This window comes from Eurosta solidaginis, chromosome 4 (assembly GCF_040869045.1).
Source record: "Eurosta solidaginis isolate ZX-2024a chromosome 4, ASM4086904v1, whole genome shotgun sequence".
Lineage (NCBI taxonomy): Eukaryota > Metazoa > Arthropoda > Insecta > Diptera > Tephritidae > Eurosta > Eurosta solidaginis.
Genome location: NC_090322.1, coordinates 276,271,853 through 276,287,707, shown reverse-complemented (window position 1 = coordinate 276,287,707; position 15,855 = coordinate 276,271,853). Strand labels below are relative to the sequence as shown.

Here is a 15,855-nt window from a genome sequence, read left to right as displayed (position 1 = left end):
TAAGTTGCTACTTCTATTCCTTCTTGCCAACTATATTTATTCAGCATTGCGACATCTGCTGCAAATCACTGATAATGCTGGATTTGCTTATTGTCAATGGATCTCTCTGCGCAGCTATGGAAGGTTGTCTGAAAATTTTTCTACTTACTTTTCCAAAAACAAAATACAATTATTTAATTATAGAAAAATTAAAAAATTAACAATAATTATCATTAGAAAAAAAATTTTGTCTGGCCTTGAGTTGGAATCGAACTTTGAATCTTTTATGTTTTTGTTGAAAGAATTTAGTGCGTCAAGAGTGTTTTGTACCTCGTCCTCATTTATTATTGCAAATAGATCGTTAACATATTTTAAGAGTGATCTAGATCTTCGTAATAATTTCCGGATTGTGTTATCTAATAGTTCTTCCATTACTATGTCAGCAATTACTGGAGAGGTTGGTGATTACATTGGTAAACCTTTTAGTTGGGTGCATATTAAGTCCTTGAATTTAAAATACCTGTTATCCTCAATGCAAAATTTAATTATTTCCATTAATAGTTTCTTTGGTATATTTATGTATTTTTCTTTTTTCGTCCATTTTGCTTTTATGATGTCAAGTGCCAGCTGTGTTGGTATGCTGGGAAAGAGCGAGATTACGTCAAAAGAAATAAGCTTTTCATCATCACAGATGTAGGTGTTATTGACTCGTTCTTTAAACTCTTTTGTATTTTTAATATTATATTCTGAATTTGCCGTCATGTTTTTCGGGGACTAGTTTGCATACAAACAGACAGACGGGCATGGCTAAATCAACTCAGCTCTTCACCCTGATCAATCCGGTACACTTATTGGTGGTTCTCTTCTCCTTTAAAGACTTATAATTTTGAGATTCGTGACAAAGTTAATATACCATTTCATTTTCATAAAAGGTAAAAAAAAAAAAAATCATATCATATATTAGGCAGCCTTGTAAATATCTACATCCCTCGTGATAATACTAAGAGATAAAGTCTTAAAATTTAATACGCTTTCTTTAAACAAAATGTTACTCAAATCCGGTGAGCCGTTTTTGAGATCGTTCGTTTATGTGGCCAAGATCAGTAGGGAGCCAACTCAAAAATGTATATATCGTAGTTATGAGAACCTTCGGGCTTCCCAATACAATACCAACAAAACCGTATGCCCGATTTGCTAATATTTCCACTGATCAGCGAGGAAAGACTTTGTTGCATTGGAGCATATAAATTTTTACTGTTTTCTGAAAAGCGCGATATTTTATGCTGATCGCTGTTTTGATCGTATTTACTTGCAAATACACAAGAAATGCTCATTTAAAGTTATGCGATAACAGAGAAACCCCTCCTAACAGACACCACTGTTAGATGAGCACCTCTTTTGACCGGGCAGTTTTCCATGCACCACGTTTTAGGTAAAACTTTTAGAGAAAATTGCCATCCTCTATTGAGCGAACATGAACCTCTTATCGGGTGGACACTGAGACCTGCTTTCATAACAAATCAATCAAAATTCTCTCTTCGACGGACGCGAACCCCTCGTTGTGGACAAAGCGAAAGAATTAACCTCAATTAATACGTCTGAAAAATGTCGTACTGCTTGCGGACAGTGATTTTTTTTTGTAATGAAAGAAGCGGGATCCACGAATAAAACCAATTTTGCACTAGATGAATATATACTCAAGTATAAGAAGTATCTTAGCCTCTCACTACTTCGTAGCGCTTTTATGAAAGTAATGTTTTCAGACTGCCTGAAGTTAGGTTAGGTTGAACTGGTCGCTCTTTAAGCAGTTTACGTAAACTGAATGAAGCAAAAGAGTTACAAGAAGCCTATTCAACGACCGAACTGAAAAACCACCTTAAGAGCTATGACTTATATTATGAAATAAACACGTCCTCTTGGAAAGCTACCTAAGGCCCACCTCACACTTCTAGTTGTTGTGGTATGCGAGATGACCCCCTGGTTGTCAATACAAAAGTTTACGCGACTGAAGCCTGAGGTCGGACTGAAGCCAACAAAAGTTAGTGGCCTGGCCGCCCAAAGGAGACTTCACTGTATGTAATATTTACAAATTTTTTTGGAATAAATGCATAACTACAATAAAAGCAACGTTTCCAGAATTTATGTACATCGAATTTGTTTCCAATGAATTTCCCCCGAGATTCACTCGGATGTGACACGTGTCGTTCAGTTTTTGTTTAGCTAATCGATTAAAATTGCAACGACGCACATACACACATAAATATTTATATGCAAATATTTATACAAATTTATACATATCTACAGTGCACGCCATTCGCTTTTTGTTGATGTAAACAAACCCAACAAAACAAACAAAATTCATCAGTGTTAAATAAAAAATCGATTAATTAGTCCTGAAATGTCATCTAATTATTAAACGTAAAATGCATTGCATACGCATGCATTAGTGTGTGTGTGTGTGTGTGTTTGTGTAAGTGTGTGCTTCTGTGCACAAATTAATTGTGTTAAAAAATGCTTTGAATTCTCACTTCAACTATGAGGCGTCATAATACAAATATTTATAATGTAATTTAATAATAAATAACGGTGTTAATAAACTAATAAAATGCTTTCTAGTCACATTTTCAATTAGCGTAATTATTAATCCTTATTATACATATGTGTGAATGTATCAAAAATCTGCACTAAATCGGCCAAGGTGCAATACTGTCTATCCAATATTCTACAAAAGGTTTAGGTAAAATTTACAGTGATTACTTTTCAATATCGTCGGTTTCCAAAAATTACTTTTAAACGCAGTTTGATTGAGCAGAAGCTAGTGCATAAATCTGGCATAACAGCAACAACAATAATTGACCCAACTCCAAGAAATTCAACTTTCTTATGAGTTCACTTCTTTTGCTTTCATTAAAAAATTCAAATAGCCCGCCATGTAAAATTTTATTTTATGCCGCTTAACAAGTGCACTTACAATTTTTTTTGGAAACCGAATGTTTTATGTATTTAGGGAATGTTGAACATCTATTCAAATAAATAAGCTAGTCGACGTAAATTAAAATAAATTAATATTTTTAAATTTGTTCTTTACTGGAAACTAGCAGACCCGGAAGATGTTGTTCTACCCTAAATTTGGTCTATCTGCATATATTTTAATAAGTTTTTTCTGTCTAAATCTGCCCTCGCCCTCTACACTTTTTCCTAATCTTTGTATTCACTCCTCCCTCCGTATTTTTCACTTCATCTATCACCATTTTCGTCTCATTCTATCTCTTTCTCAGTCTCCTTCTCCTTCTCTCAAGTTTTCCTCATTCTTCTTCATATCATATTGCCAGTCCCAGAAGGTGGCATGTATTTTGTTCCAGTCCCATTCCGAGTGTTAGTCCCAGTTCCACTCCGAGTCTTAGTCTCAGCCTCAGTCCCAGTCCTAGTCCTAATCCCAGTCCCAGCCCGTCTCTGGTCTACTTCCCTGAAAAAAGCATCGTAAATACTAATATAGGCAAATTTATATACCAAGTTTCAGGCAAATCGAATAGGACGTATGTAAATAGGTATATGGGTATTATTAATTCATGTCTTTATTTCGGCTTCGCATGCATATTTATCAGTTTTTCCAGGTTGATGCGACTAAATCGAATATCACAATGAAAATTACTTTATTTATCAGTTTTGCCAAGTTGATGCGACTAAATCGAATATCACAATGAAAATTACTTTAAAGCTCTCAGCAACAGCTTTCATTTGGTATCCATAATACACACACATTCTAGGGGTATCCGGGTCCATGTTTTGGCCTATATCTCGAGACCCTAGTCACCCAGCTGTGTAAAACTTACTCTGTACTAAAGCACACATCAACATCTTCAATTTGATATCCATAATTTAGAAGCACATCCCAGTGTTACCCTGATCTACGTTTTGGCCTATATCTCGAGACCCTAGTCACCAATAGGTACGAAAACTACCCTGTACTAAAGCACTCATCAACAGCTTTCATTCGATATCCATATTGTATAAACACATTCTAGGGGTGCCCGGGTCCATGTTTTGGCCTATATCTCGAGCCCCTTGTCACCAATAGGTATGAAAACTACCCTGTACTAAAGCACTCATCAACAGCTTTCATTTGATATCCATATTGTATGAACACATTCTAGGGGTGCCCGGGTCCACGTTTTGGCCTATAACTCGAGACCCTAGTCACCAATGGGTATGAAAACTACCCTATACTAAAGCACTCATAAACAGCTTTCATTTGATATCCATATTGTATAAACACATTCTAGGGGTGCCCGGGTCCACGTTTTGGCCTATAACTCGAGACCCTAGTCACCAATGGGTATGAAAACTACCCTGTACTAAAGCACTCATCAACAGCTTTAATTTGATATCCATATTGTATAAACACATTCTAGGGGTGCCCGGGTCCACGTTTTGGCCTATATCTCGAGCCCCTAGTCACCAATAGGTATAAAAACTACCCTGTACTAAAGCACTCATCAACAGCTTTCATTTGATATCCATATTGTATGAACACATTCTAGGGGTGCCCGGGTCCACGTTTTGGCCTATATCTCGAGACCCTAGTCACCAATGGGTATGAAAATTACTCTGTACTAAAGCAATCATCAACAGCTTTCATTTGATATCCATTATGTATAAACACATTCTAGGGGTGCCCGGGTCCAAGTTTTGGCCTATATCTCGAGACCCTAGTCACCAGTGGGTATGAAAACTACCCTGTACTAAAGCACTCATCAACAGCTTTCATTTGATATCCATATTGTATGAACACATTCTAGGGGTGCCCGGGTCCACGTTTTGGCCTATATCTCGAGACCCTAGTCACCAATGGGTATGAAAACTACCCTGTACTAAAGCACTCATCAACAGCTTTCATTTGATATCCATATTGTATAAACACATTCTAGGGGTGCCCGGGCCCACGTTTTGGCCTATATATCTATACCCTAGTCAGCCAGGGGTATGAAAAATACCCAGTCCCAAAGTACTCATAAACAGCTTCCATTTGATATCCATATTGTACAAACATATCCTAGGATTACCCAGGTCCACGTTTTGGTCTCAAGACCTTAGCCAGAACGAGATAAAAAGTATCCTATATTCGTTCCCTGGTTCTAAGCTACCTCTCCACCAATTTTCAGCCAAATCGGTTTATCCGTTCTTGAGTTATGCGTAGTGTAACTAACACCACTTTCTTTTATATATATATGTAGATGTCGTTCGTCAATATATGTCCTACAGCGAATCGCACTTGTTCCGAACAAGTGTGGCTACCAACCGTCCCGCCCTTCATCCTATTGTACCTTTTCGGATGTAGTCAATAATCCTTTAAAGCGGAACTCTAGCGTTGCGCGACTGTCTCCAATTTATCGGTAGGGAATCTACAGCGTAGTCCGCTAAACGTACAAAGAAGATAAATTGTTCTATATACATCGATGAAAACAACTGAACATTTAACAAAAGGAAATATAGAAAACGCCAATGTTTCCAAGAAATATTTAAGCAGGACACTTATTGGATTTTTTTTATATATAAAAGATGAAACTGAAGTTTTTTAAGATAATGAGGGTTTTACAAACTTACGGGTGAGACATATTGATAGCATTTTGATTCGAATTTCATGTTATTTCTCTTTAATAAGTGATTTAATAACATTTGACACTTTATCACTTATAGGCTAATATTTTGTTGGACATTAAACTCTTAAAATATAAAATATGGGGGTATAAGTTACACAAAATATTATCATTTTCTTATAGTAAAGGATAGAATTACTAAATCAACCGAATATGGAAGTGAATGATTTAGTTGGACCTTTACGGCCGGTAATTATAAGGCAAAATTTAAAATTTCCCTTTCCTTCCCACGCATTTCGATGCTTCTGCATCTTCTTCAGGGAAAGTTCTAAAAATTTTAAAATTTTACATTTAAACACATTTTCAATACGAAGTAACCCACCGTACTTATATAAACACACTTATTTGAAGTTGTTGGCTTTGCTGCCATTTCAGTACAATTTCAGGCAAACTTTTAAAAAATTTCCTATATGGGCTCTACCTTATATTGCAACGAAAAACTAAAATCCAATTTATACCTCACCCGACTTGTGCATTTTCCAAAAAATATAAAAACTCGGTTTTGCTGGAGAAGGGTGGAATAAGTCACCTTGGAAGCGCACAAGAGACGTTTTTTTTCTAAATGTATGTAAATTTACATTTGCAATTAAAAAAAAAAAAACGATCGTCGACAATTGCACATAACAGTGTATATATATATAGAGGAATGAATATTGGGGATACAAACCTTTTCGTTCATAGTGTATAACGCATATCATAATTGAAAGTGGATAATAGTGGAGATACACACTTTTCAGTACTAATTTTAGACGCAAGAATTTCATAAGTGTAGACAAAGTTATGCACTTAGCAGTCCATATAAAGTTGAAGTGAATATGTATATATAAATATGTATAAAAAAAACAAAGCTTGTATGTGAATCAATTTGACTGCCAGCTTCGAAGTGAATACACTCAGAGAAAAACGCCGTTCTAAAATCCAGCACCACCGGACTCAATTCAAGCTTTACTTTTTTGTTCTTGAAAAACGAACAACCTGTTCTTAAAACAACAACCTTGTTCTTGAACTGACACCATTTTCTTGAGAAGAGAACGGCTGGTCTTAAAATATGAACAAATGTTCTATTAATGAGAACGATGTTCTTAAATTAAGTTCAAGAAAAAAGAAACGGTATAATTCGTGTGCACTAAAATGTTATATACAACATTTGGCATCAGCTACCAAGCAGTTGCAGTGGCCCAGCGGCTACGATGTTGCGGTTGCGGTCGTGTGGCGCGAGTTCGATCACCGTCAAACTCTGAAGTTTTTTAAAACAATTCTTTTATATTCTATTTTTTTAACTCTTAATTTTCGTTCAGTTCCATTCACATAAGCACAGGTAATTCTCAAACTTGTTATGAAATGTTTTAAGTATATATGCAGATTACATCTTCAAATAAGAATAATTTCCCAATAAGAGAAATGTATGAGAAAAAGCTTATTATGCATTTTTTCTTAAAGTTCTGAATTTTAATAACAATTTTTTTGTTTTAAATATTTGTTATTTATGACAAAAAAATTGTTATTAATAAAAAATAAATAAATATATTTAAAAAAAAACTTTCCCCTCCCACGAAAAATCAAGCACGAACAGTTCTTAAATTGAGACCGAAAAATGTTAAATCGACCCCGAATCGTTCTCGAAGCGTGAGAACGAAAAATTCTAAATCAAGCCCAAGTAGTGCTTGAAATGAGCACAGAAGTTTCACACATCAATACCAAACTGGTCAAAAAATACGAACGGTGTGCTTGGAAAAAATGTCCTTAAAACAAGCCCATCGGTCACAAGTTAAGAAAAAACGTACTTAACAGACTTTGTCAACGAATGTTCTTAATTTTCAACTTGTTTCGTTCGTTTTAGAACGATTTTTTCTCTGAGTGTATTTATTTTATCTGTGATAGAACACAAATCTTATAAAAATTGGATTTGTATGATACACTCACCTTTTTTCTCAATTTTAAAGACAATTGCAATTTTATACTGGTTGTGTAATTTTAATGGTTTACCTCACGTGCAACATTTTATGTCGGGGTCACATATTTAATAGCAATTTTTCATATTTATTAAATTAAAAAAAATTGTAGTCATAATTTGCAAAAAATTTCATTTTAATTAAAGCCCCAAGGAAATGGCGTTATTTATTTTTGATTTTCAACGAAAAATACAGTTGCATTAAAATAAATTTGTGGCACGATAACTCCAGGTGCAAGAGAATTGGGTTCATGGCTCTTCTGTGATGCAATTTACATCTAAATAGTTGGTGCGACTTTAACCGTATGCCACCTAATCTTAAAAAATACAAATTGATGTTCTTTTCTAGAAGTTTAGTTCAGCCAACATCCTACACCATTGACAATTGTAACCTCGAACTGGCATTTAAGCTTATAGCTCTTGTGGTAAATACGAATATAAAACTTAGCTTCAACCTTCATAATTCTCCAACTATGGATAAGTATAGAGGTTGGTGTCGTTTTTAAAGCAGTCTAAAGAATTTGGTGTCCGCACGTAAGGCTCCTTTTACAATACTGGTTAGGCCGTGATTAGAATGTGGTTCAATAGTTTGGAACCAGCGCTACCAGGTTCATATTGGTTGGCCAAAAACAATTCGTACTCTTCTCGTAAAGAGGATTTCAACGGGATCCTATATAAACTCTGGCACCTTACACTTATCGCCTGAAACTGTTTAATCTTCCCAACCTAGCTAGTCCTAGAGGGTGCTCAAATGACGGACGAGGCGAGATATGTGTACACAGATGGTTCCAAACTCGTGGAAGGAGTAGGGTCTGCGGTATACTGTGCTGATCCGGAAATAAACAGATCCTACAGGCTGCCGGATTACTGTAGCGTTTTCTCAAACGGAAATATTAGCCGTAACAAAGCAATAGAAATCCTGGAAGAGAATAGCCTAAGCTGCAACTGTGTTAACTTTTATATTGTAGTGAAGCAGCAATTAAGGCAATAATCTCGCATAGAACAGCATGTAAATGCGTGTTAGAGTGTAAGCAGTCCCTGGAGAGAATCGGGACAGGGAGAAGCATACATCTATATTGGGTCCCAGGGCATATGGGAATAGATGGGAATGAAAAAGCGGAAGAACTAGCTAAAAAGGGCGCATCCCTTGAAGTTTGCTCCGTAGACGTCCCAATTAGACTGGGAGAGATTAAGCGAAGGCGGGAGGTGCACATGATCGACCAAGCGGGTTCAACCGCGGGGCTGCAAGGTGTCGAAAATTATGTGTAGGTCTTACAACCTTAGATTAACAAAGTTGCTTCTATCATTAAAAATAGGGGACTGTTGACTCATGACGAGTATTCTGACTGGACAATGCCTTCTGGCGTCACACGCCTTTAAATTAGGTTTGGTCAGTGATAGCAGATATAGGAAGTGCGTGTTGAAGGAGGAAACGATCGAGCACGTTCTGTGATCGTGTCCTGCGCTTTCAAGGCTAAGACTCCAGCTATTAGGAGCGGTACAGCTATCAGATCTAGAAGCAACAAGTGGCTTAAGTCCTAGGAAGCTTCTAGTATTTGCCGAGAAGACGGAGTTATTTTATAACATAGGTCCTAGTTTTTGATAGCGTTTTTCAGTTTGGTCGATAAAACAAACCTCTGGTAACACTACGGACTCATTCAGTCTATGTGAGGTCCTCATGGACCGGCCAGTTCAACCCAACCTAGTCCTAGAGAAATGATTGATATTGATTTTATGATTACATTAGTAAATGTTTCGGTCTATGAATTATTCCTGCTAAGCGAAATAAACTTTAATGTTGGTTCCCGGCCTTCAAGTTGTTTAAACCTCGTTACTCAATTTGGAATTACACGAGCCCTTCCTCTGTTTCTGTCAAATTTACAACTCTCACTCCAGTACATTTGTTATTTCGGATTCGCTTTTTGGCATTGGAAAATCTGTAATCCTCCAAATTTGATCATTATTTTGAGTAATCTATCGAATTTTCTACGTACATACGTCCTGCTACAAAGAAAGAAAATTACAACACGGAAAAATAGGTCAAACGAACAGCCCTTAAGAAATTAAAAGCCCTTCAATTAAAGTAAAAACGGATTGATCCTAAAACGGAGCACATTGGCATTGTGCAGCTATTTGTTGGTGATATACATACATACGTATGTATCTTTATTTCGTTTACCGAAATTCAAAAATTTGTGGTCCCATAGACCATTCGCGCTACTGAAGCTATTCCTACGCCTAAAGCCATACAACAGCCGTCAAAATGTCATTAACGTAAACACACATACACGAGCAAGTACATACATATATAAATATTTCCCAGTCATCCAAAATGGGTGATTATAACTATGTTTGATAATACTTTTAAAATTCCTTTAGAACTTTTTTCGCAACAGAGTAACCATCATAAAACGGACTAGATCATTATTTTGAACTTTAAATGTCTGAGTTAAATTTTACTAGCACTTCAGATTAGAAGGTGCCAGAGAGTATTTGGTCAAATTATACAAAATATGGAAAATAAACATTGTTGGTGTCGCGGAAAATATTACTCCCTGTACAAGGCTTAAAATTCCATAACACCATTTCAACTCTCCACGATAATTCCATCCATAGTTATTTTACACCAGAATTGAAAATTTCGACTAAATCTTTAACAACATGCCTCAACATGTAGTGACCTGGTGCCTCCTGAATTTCCAAGGTTTTTGTATGAAATATTACTTATTTAATAGGGACCAATATTCATACGAAACCAAAGCTTAATATCTTTGGGCTCACGTAAACTCGGCCGAGGTATATCTCGTAACCGGTTTATTTTACTATTAATTTTTTTAGAAGTACTTATCCGTGAAATGTAAAATTTCAGAAAAATACTATGGTTTTTTTTTTTTTTTTTGTTGGAAAATCGCTGTTAAACAGTGTAGTCATTAAATTGGATGACAAATAAACAGTTAAGCATCAATTTTTTTTATTGAAATTCATCAACTTCAGTTCTATAGAAGTTAAGTAAGTATTCCGTGTTATGATTCTGTCTGAAACCCTTATGAGTTAGCTGGGTTGATATTTCAATTAATTATTTACAATTATATTTATTTGAAAAGCTTTTATTGTATAAGTAAGTATATGAGCATAACTGCATGCTTGATTTAACATACGTACAAGCGTCCTTTGGCTTAAATTGAGTATGTATTTTTGTGTAAGTTTCCTTACCTTTCGTTCCTTTCATTCTATTCGCATTGTTGTGGGCTGCCAATTAAAATTGATTATATTTGGTGGTTGGTATTGGGTTTTATTTTCAGGCGCCGCTTATTTAATTTCCTACACAATCAATAATAAACCACACAATTTTGGTGCGTGTGTGTGGTTGTGTGTTTGTGCGGGAGTGTGGGATGGACAAGCTTTTTTAGCAAACAAGGCTCCACAACTATGGCACTTTAAGTGCGTAATGACACTCTTTTTTTTTCAGGCGCCTTTATTTATTAATTTATTGCGCCTTTGTTATTCCTCAAACTGCATATTTGTTGTCATGTTGTCGTATCATTAAAGTGGGCACAAATGAAATGCCTTCTCCAAAAGTAGAATAGGAAAGAAATGAGTGAATGGTTTATACAAAAAAGGGCAGAGAGTTACGAGAATTGTCTCTGCGTCAATCAGAAATGAAATTCAATACAAATCCAAAAGTAAATTCAATTCCTTAAGGGCTCATTAATATGTGCTATCGATGGTTGAATCCATTAGTTCCACATGTAAACATGCACCATAAGCAGGCACTTCAACTTGTCTATACATATGTCAGTATGTAAATAATTGGTTTTGATGTTATTGAGCGTTCAAAACGTTCTAAGTGGCACTCGGAGCCTATTTTATTGTATGCCAGTACATACCCAGCAAACATTACGGAGGGATCGTAATGAACATTTTGGATATAAGACATAAATATTTTTAAAATATTGAATTAAGTAATACAAAAGTGAGTCATATATGACTCATTTGTGTTTCTGTAAACGAGGCTTCAGCTCATCGTTTATAATCATTAATTGGCGCTTATCCGCCAAGACTATATTGACGATAAATAGTGCTCTCAATAGCAATAAAGGTGGTACATTTTCCTCCATCTAGTTCTATTAACTCAGTGTTGTTGTTGTTAAATTTGGATATCGATTGCAATACTTTTTTGACCGAAGCATATTTTTACATTCGCATAACTGCAAAAAAAGTTTCTCGCAAGAATTTCAAGTTATTTATTTTTCTAACTAAGACAAATATAAAAAATATTTATTAGAGGCAAGACTTATAAGCACTTGAATTGTTATTAATTTGTTTAGAAGAGTCATAAAAGACTCTCAGAATACCAAAATGCGAGTCATGAATCTGAGAAGAAAAAAATATAAGTTGTACATACATTTAACCATTTGTTAAACATTTTTCGTTCCTCAACAAGCTTCTATTGATTATTTTTTTGTTAATGATTCCGAATGTTTTCTGGGCATGGATTTACATTGCTATCTGTGGTGTGTGTTTGTACCACGTTTAGACCTGCACGAATTACGATTTGAAGTACTTCGTGTCATTACGATTCAGCTCAAATGCTTCGTAGAAATCGATCCCAAAGTGCTTGCTTAAATATGCGCCAACAGACTGACTTAAGACACAAAATGCTCTTCGCTTATGCCAAATGTAGTTAATATTGACTTGGCCCAAATATGAGTCGACAGTGACGCATTGAGACATTTAGTTATTTATCTTTAATAAGTGAAAGTACCTACGACTTGTAAATATTGAAAATGAATGCTAGAATAACAGAAGCTGAATATGTGACAGAGAAATTTGATTAATAAAACAATACTCGAGGCAGCTGTGCTTCATTAAGATCAATACTTTCGAATAGGATTATTTAACTGCGTGCATGTAAATATATGAGTTAAGGATTCTAATTCAAATTTAATTTATTAAGTAGCGAATTGAAATGTGAAAAAAAAAAATTTTTACAGCTGTAGCACAAGCAGAGTATCATTAACGGGCCGATTCTGAGCGTTACCGGTAAAATAGTACCCAGAACATTATGTAACCGAAAATCGTTACCAGTTCTTTTATTCGCGATTCTGGCCAAAGTGGAAACGCTGTCATCACCGAAGAACTCACCAATGTCTGCGGTGAAATTTAAAAGTTGGTTTTCTTCGCTTTATCCATGGCGGAACGATACAAAGTGGCAGCATGCGACAGCTGAATATACACTTTTTTAATTGAATTGATACATCAACTTCCGGCGCAGTACGATCTTGACATTCGTCCATCGAATTTACAAAAACAAAGTACATGCAATTTTTATTTATGTTTGTAGGTATGTCACCATGCTGCCACCTTGTATGGTTCCGCCATGGCTTTACCGAAAATGTGTCACTCGTAAATACGAGGTTAACGAATAAACGAGACGATGTGTATATATGTACATACATGCATAAGATTTAACATAGTTATATTGTAATTTATTCTTTAAAAGAACATAATGTAAACAAATATATAATATATAGCAAGAGGCATTACTTTTTTACTATTATCTTTATTTATTTGCGCTTACAATTCTTTATTTTTCAGTTTTGCTTTTTTCTAAACAACAGCTGTAGTGTGGTTATTTCGATGTAACCACCTACTTTTGTGGGTAAAAAATTATCCGGCTACTTTCGCGGATAGAATACCAAAAGGGTGTAAAAGTTTCCACATGATTTCGTTACCGTGGTGAAGAATGTTGTTACCACACTAGAATCGGGGCGTAAATAACAATTTCTCAATCAAAGGGAATTTGCGCGAAACGAACGACCAATTACGCGACACTAAGCCGAAGCTTTTGATGAGCGAAAGCTCTAAGCCAATTTTGAAGCGCTTTAAAATGGGCAAATTTAATATTAGGACTTTGACAGTCAAATTGTTTACGATTTGGTTGTAACTTTCGTTCATAAATATAAACATTAGATTGTACCAAGCTGTGTTGCTTTTGCTCTCAGATGCTTACGAAATCCCTGGGGCTGTCACACTTCAAAAATATTTATTTTTCGCTAAACAAAACGAAACAATGAAATTGTGGCAGTGTTACACCGCCACACGCACAAACAAACTTGACTATTACTTTTGATAACCTAGTTAAATGTGCCCTACAGATAGACAACAAAAACAATAGCATAAACATTGAACATCAAAATCCATTGAGGAATGTCTTGCCAGCCGCGCAAAAAGCTTACTATTTAAAAGTTTCAAAAGAAAATTTTCAGCATACAAATTATGAAATAATTTTCAATAAATCTTTCAACCCAAATTTTTAAAAAGACACACACACACGTAATAACACAGTCACACAAACTGGGCGGAACAAAGAACTGCGGAAGCAAAAGCACTGCACCTTTCGTTTATTTTTGCCCTAAATTTTCCCATCAATATCGCCAGCTGAACCAAAAAAGCTGTCACTGCACAAAATTTTGATTTACGAGCTCAGATCGCAGTCAAGGCGTGTCACAGGCATCTTCAGAGCTTTGGAGAAAAAAAGGCAAAGGAGGGAATGGCCAAAAAAGTGTAGATTTAGAACCACAAAAGAATAATTTATGCTTAAATAATCGATTTCCTTGGATGCCATACATAGCTTCATATCACTCCAGCTCCTCTTTTATCTTTCTGCCAAACCTTTTAGTTTCCTTAACTCTTTGGCGCTACGTGCAACGGCCATAAATTCTTTAGAAGCCAAAGACATTTCAACACTTAGTGGCCTTGCAACATGCTTTACAACACGAACACTGCCATTCGAACGAGTACATAGAAAATGAAGTACAAGAAAACCAAAATATTGACTGCATATGGAAAATAAACAGCGCCAGCCAAAACTTGGTTAGTCTGCATTTTATTAGCGGAATAGTATATTTTGCCACTCATATTTCTTTTTTTAGTGCAACATTACATACTTTTATTGGAAATACGGCACATTGCTCTGAGTAATTAATGTATGTAGCTAGATGTATACAATTACATATGTATCTGTACATGAGCGTGAGTGAAAATGAGGGGGGGGGGGGGGGAGGGGGGGCGAAAGTAGGGCCACAAGGTTCACCATATGCTCAACAAATTTTGACAGTTTGTTTGGTACAATTATATCAATTTGATAAACAAAACACTCTCAAACCTCACTAAGTTTATTGGATCTATCATTAACGGCAGATATTATGTTCTATAAATTCTGAAAACTAACGCAGATGTACTAAGTAAAAATTGATCTGAAAAATATACAGTTTGGCCATGCCTCATGGGCAAAGAATGTTGGTATGGAAAATTTAACTCTTATCTTATCTTAGTAGTTATTACAAGCTCAAAATGTTATTAAAAATATGTCGGAAAATATCACCTAAGTGTTCACGGGCCATATCTTTCTGCGTAAACCATGAGAACGTAGGGAGAATATAAAAGAAAATTTGCGCCTTCAAATATGCAACATATATTTGTTTAGTCCTAAACTTCAAAATTGTTGCATACTACATATTTTTGCTTCTCTGTGCTACTCTACATTATTTTTCTCGACGATTTTGCCTGAGAGCATTTCTTGGCAAATAGTTCTCTAGAAGATTTTGATATCTTCTAACTTTTTTAGTGTTATTTTATGGAAACCTTCGAATAAATTTTATGGAAACCTTCGAAAAAAGTCGAAACATTCTTTCGTGAATGAGGTAACAGTTTTAAATCTTCTAAGAAATTATATTGTGACGACTATTAGCAACACTAAGGGATACTATCATCTCTAAGCCAATACTAAGCAGTGACTCATATGCACATCAACAAATGAATCAATACGTCTATACATATGTCCCCACAAGCAACGGAGAGCAACGCACAAACACATGCATCCCCAAAAGTAGGCAATGATCTGTGGAAGTATCACTCACATATACACGCGCATAGGCTATGCGAGAAGCTATAATAATATTGCATCTGTAGTTATAGCTGAGAAATTTATAGCTGGTTAACGACTAGTAAATTCTGGAAATAGAAACGCCTAGAAGTATGCGCCCGAGAAATCACAGAGTATAAAAGGAGGTAAAGCTGAGAATCAGTAATCAGTTTGATTTAAGCACGCCATATGTTGGGACGTAGAAGTGTTATTGTGAAGTATTTTAATAAAGGCCATTTTGCATTATTGAATAGCGGAGTTATTTATTCAACAGTTTAGTGATTCGAACGATAGTAGAAGGTTGCAAATAAGCAGAAATACCATAAATTCGTTACAATATT

The 15,855-nt window shown here is 35.5% G+C and overlaps 1 protein-coding gene across 5 annotated transcripts in view; it reads left to right on the top strand.

The window, feature by feature from the left end:
* The window catches only part of Ten-a (tenascin accessory), a 458,238-nt gene that overhangs the window by 275,991 nt on the left and 166,392 nt on the right, over window positions 1–15,855 (top strand). The gene's annotated exons all lie outside the window — the stretch shown is intronic.